The 5,313-nt window shown below is 33.8% G+C and overlaps 1 protein-coding gene across 2 annotated transcripts in view; it reads left to right on the forward strand.

Annotated features, from left to right (window-relative positions):
• Positions 1-444: 444 nt before the first annotated feature.
• LOC149084868 (beta-1,3-galactosyltransferase 1-like) overlaps positions 445-5,313 on the forward strand; it is a 118,737-nt gene continuing 113,868 nt past the window's right edge. The window contains exons 1-2 of one of the 2 annotated variants that reach the window (XM_089232596.1): positions 506-655; positions 773-914. The gene's annotated coding sequence lies outside the window, so the exon portion shown is untranslated. Of the gene's footprint in view, positions 656-772; positions 915-5,313 lie in introns of both variants that reach the window. The other variant, XM_089232595.1, reaches the window with a different exon arrangement.

A 5,313-nucleotide genomic window follows, 5' to 3' on the forward strand; every position in this document is an offset into this window, starting at 1 on the left:
CAAATGTGTGCTTAGTTTGCCTATATATTGTTCTAAAACATCACAAATTCTGGTTTTTTTCAGACTTGACGCATTTTTTTTCCATAATCGATTATCCACCATAACTCGAAAACAGTTCGGATAGGACAGGACTGGTAGGGTGTTTCATGTTCCACTTGGGCTCGTCTATCACCCCCTTTCCGTTTGGCAGAACATGTCACGTTCACCCTGTATAGTTGAATATATATTTATTGAGTAATTTTGACAGAGAGAATTAGGTAAAATATATTCGATATGGAAAGCAAAAAGCCGAAATAAAAATGGCGTAGTATACTCCTCACCTCACTTACCATTAATGTAAACGAACGAACGAATCACCATAGTAGTTTTATAGCCTCGTTAGATAGTAATCTATTTCTAATTGACGCAAACATAGAGAATTCCATTTAAACATCATTTTGCTCTATCACTGTAATGTTTCAAACAAGATTACACGGAAAATCAAAGTCGCTCCATGACGATATGTAATTCGAAACAATCGGGAAGGGGATGTATGTCTAAAGGTCATTGTTATTCTGGCTACGATACTATCTTTATTGTATATTGTATTGTGTAATATTTTTGACAGTTTTTATGTGACACGAAATCGTACTTTAAAGTTTCAAGACTTATAAAGGTAAGCTCTCTCTCTCTCTCTTTCTATTTACTCAAACTATTTCAATGTTTGATGTTAGAACATAGACTTGTTAATATTATTGATGAATCAACGAGTATTTTTACCTTTCCTATTTAGTAATAAATGATGTTTCACTTGTTTTGAACAATGATAAATGCTCTAAAATTTCGGACAGTCATTGGAATCATATGTCAAAGCACATGTAACGAAAGAGCCACTCCTTTTCTGTGAATACACTGGTCCCACCTAACTTCAACAGGTATTTCTTATCAGATAAAAACATTTGAACATATTTTTAGTGATTGGATTTCATTTCATTGTGTCAATATTATTTTTTATACATGCTTATAGAAAAATTGAATTTTTTCTCGTGTTTTCTGATGGGTGAACATTTGGAATAAAACAGCGAAGTTGATGATGACATAATAATTTATTAGATGTAAAAAAAGTAGTGATTTTTGTTTTGTTTGAAACATCCAAGCGATAGATCGTTGGATGTCTGATACTTTATTATGGTTTGTCATTTTGGTAGTTTTATTTTTTACATGATTTATATCTCAGTGAAACCTCGATATAACGATATTCTGCGGACCAAGAAAAAATATCGTTGTAAGTGGATTATCATCATATCGAGCAAAAACATTATTCTTACGTATGATCAAATTTATGCTGTGGCTGTCATCTTTTCTACATCGGCATTATAGCCAATTAACCGATCATTGTTACCGTGATATAAAATGTGCAATATATATACAGGGTGGTAAGTATCAACCACCCAATAATTACACACGTGATTCCTTGTGAAAAACTAATACAGAAAAGTGTTTTCCGTTTTTCGATCGGACGAATATTAAGTGAGTTACAAGGCTTTGAAATTTTGTAACGTGTCATTTTTTTAACGGTCAGTTACGTGCCAAACACCGAACCAAAGTGCATTTCTCCGCCAGCAGCGGGTTGTCACTTCTTAAAATTGAACTTAAATATTCAATCCCATTAGAAGCCAAGTTCGGCCTTCTTCCTTCACGATTGGCACTTTTTCTCTAAATGTAGTGTGATAGAATAACCTTGTTGTTACGTTTACCTTACGTGTTAGTTTCATCCACTATATTGGCAAATTTATCACCAGATTTGTAAAGTGTTAGCTAAATGAGATCTACTTGAAAATTTTTTTAACCAAATCAATACTTTTTTGCCAAAATGTGGTAATTTGTTCTCTTTTCCTATCAAGTCAAATTTTTTTGATACAGTGCGTTGTGTTTACTACGCGATCCTTTTTATATGCTGCCGTTTTAATCAGATTACATGTGGATCAATGAAACGGCAATATTTTTTGAGTTATTTTAAAACTTCATCGAAACACAGTCACGTGTAAAAAACTTGAAAGATTGCAAAAATGGTAGCTTGACGAAGGTGACTTGTAAAAACAGTAAAATAATAACAACGATTCGATCAAAATCTTTTAATCAAACTAGTCATTTTATGAATTGGCATACTCAAAATAATTAGTAGTTTCGGATATTTTTTCTATCGATTATTCATCGAGAATCACATTTTCATACCGATTTCTACATGTGCAATGGAGATTTTTCATTTCCTTTTGACTGCAATTGATTTTTGTCGCACTGAAATATTAATAAATTTTTACTTTACCTTTTCACAAGAAACATTTGGACTAGTTTGAAATTTATTCCAGCCTGCATGTGATTCGGGCAGAACTTGGTCATTTTTTTCAGATTAAGGTTTATTCTGGGCGTATTTGGTGAATTGGATTTTGATTTTTGTGTGGCGCAAGGACCAATTAGGTCAAACTGCGCCAAAAGAAATGAAAAATTAAAAATAATTGTGTGTGCTTGTCATGTCAGGAAAGGAGGCATGCTTATAAGGGGGCCCCTTCTTCACACAGACGGACTTCAGGGTGTCGCCGCCCTATATAGGCACTACTAATTTTGCCGTCTCTGCTCTTATATGTGTGTGTGTATTTCGTTTCTTAATTTTTTTCCGAAAAATCATTACTTACACCCCCAGCTCTTAATTTTCGAAATGACAGCCATGTTTTTACTATCTGTTGTTCCAAATATGGTTTTGAGTAGGGGCCTACTGTTTCATACACACATTCATAACATAAATGAGATGCCGTACAAATTGTTAGACGTCATCGTGACAATTTGTAAATGTGATCGATTTCATTCATTATGCTTGTAGTGTTACTCAAGTTAATTGCGTTGCAGAATTACAATCGAAAGCTGTGATGCAACATGTAAATCTTCCAAAACTTCTGAATCGGAACTGGAAACAAAAATCTCATCTTAAAATTGTTGGAGATACTTTATTCATTTAAGGGGTTTCATGAACCCTGAAGTCGATTTTTTAAACATGACTAAAAAATATTTCATTCAATTGTGAAAATAAAATGCCAAAAACTTCGTGTGAATCGGATTAATTTTTTTTTTTTTCAAAATAAAATTAAAAGTTAATGAATTACAGTTTAAACGTAAGGAAGAAAAAACGCTTTGAACGCGATTTTCACAAATTGCAGTTTTTGAGCTCATCCGTTTAAGATGCACTGCACTAACACAAAAACCTGCACTACACCAAAAATTTTGAAATTTTGTAAAAATATTTATACGGCATGATGATGAGTAACCTCGAACTTCGACGTCTGATCATCCGGTTAGAATTTTATAAAGTTTGAAAACTGTATAAATTTCCAAAATCTGAGAATTCAATATTTGTTTTAAAAAATACTAGAGTTATTTTCTAAAGCTGAGGTTCATTTTACTAACACGTGGCGAGTAACACATTTGAGTAAAATTTCAGAATTTTTAGGGCGGCAGTATTTTTTTTAATCTTACGGATGAATTCAAAAACTCTGCAATCTTGGAAAATCGTAAAAAAAATTAACTACCGCGTAAAAATGTGGAAAGTGCACACACACAACAAAAGAGGAAAAAAACTGGTTTTCTTTTTCGATTTCTTGGAGTTGTATCATTGTTCAGTTTTAAAAAACGCCAAGTTAAACGTTTGGTGTTCGTTCGGTGAATTTGGCAGGATTTTGAAGTGACGTCATCAATTTTTAAAGCGTTATAACTAATTAATTATGGGTCATATCAAAAAACTGAAAACACTTTTCCTATCAGTTTTTCACAAGGAATCACGTGTGTAATTATTGCGTGGTTGATAGTTACCACCATGCATATATATATGTATATTGGTTTCCGAAATCTCCCTATAAAGGGAATTATCGTAGTAAAGGATATCGTTTGTGTGTATGTGTGTATCGAGAGGACTTTAACATTAGACTATAGGCCAGTGCTTCTCAACCGCCATGCCCTGACATACGTCAAACCGGACCCCGTGAGTCTCTCGTTCACCGTTTTTTTTTACCCATTTATTTCCCATTAGTCGTGTGCATGATCGGGCCTTCCCCTCGCACAAAATAAATCAACCGGGCCGTGGGCTTCCAAAGGTTGAGAACCACTGCTATAGGCAATTCCAAATAAGATTTGAAAAAATATCGTTGTATAGAGGGGTTTATCGTTACATCGAGCATCGTTGTAGTGACGTTTTTTCACTGTATATACATCGTCCCTTTTTGAAATGCTCGATATCACCGATGAAGCTAGATTGAAACACTGAAGTGATGGTGATTTTGTTTTGATTGAAAATTTCGTGATAAGTTGATGTCTAGTACTGTTGTTTGACAAGGTTACATCGTCTTATTTGTAATCTTATTTGAAGATTTAAGTGACAGTTTATGTTTGATACTTTATTTATACTGTGAACATGGTGTCCTGAAATGATCGATAACAACAATGAAGGAAGATTATAAATATAAATGCAACCTTTATATTTCTAGAGTCTATCTTTTGCAAATATAAACTGTTCGCGTAATCGTCAGACTCCTCAGCATGAAAAATAGATTACACATCGAATACATCATATCATCACCTCTTACATAGTTGCATAGTCTCAAAAAGAAGCAAATTGTTTAGCAGTGATCAATGGCAGGGGGTGGGGGAAGCTTCAATCAGGCTAACAGTTCACAAACTCGGCAGAAACCACTTCATTCTCTTGATGTTTAAGTGCTTCTGCCGACCCTAGCATTAGAGTCGGGTAACCGCGTGACGGCCGCCACTTAAGACAACTGCCGCATCTCATTTCGCTCAATTAATCACGAACTAATCATGGATTTCACACCTCCTTGAAACGTGATAATTACCATCCACGTAGGCACTCCGTACTTTTACTCTTTCGCTAATCACCGGCAAATTAAACCCTGTTAAAGCCTACCTATCCAGTCTTTTCTTGGAGCTTGTCTGCGTTCAGTTTGGTGATCATAACACATAAAAGTGCTTTTCGAATGTCCAAGTATATCCTATTTTTTTTAAACAAATTATTAAATTTGGGGGCCTTAACATTTATGTATTTATTCAAGTATAATGAAATTCAATTAATTGTGTGTGATCATATTAAATGGATTTTAATGAAAGATCTTTAATTTCAGTGATTTGAATTGATCAGAAAATTTAGACGATTATTTTTTATTCAATATAAACAAATTTTTGCCGCAATGAATTAACGTTGTGAATACTCGTAATTTTTTTTTCAAATCATGCTTTGGAAATAATTTTCAGTTAAATGTCAATTAAACAACTGCA

Source organism: Pholcus phalangioides, unplaced genomic scaffold (assembly GCF_987345545.1).
Source record: "Pholcus phalangioides strain wild (caught in Gottingen) unplaced genomic scaffold, Ppha-v1.0 ptg000007l_1, whole genome shotgun sequence".
NCBI classification, from domain to species: Eukaryota; Metazoa; Arthropoda; class Arachnida; order Araneae; family Pholcidae; genus Pholcus; species Pholcus phalangioides.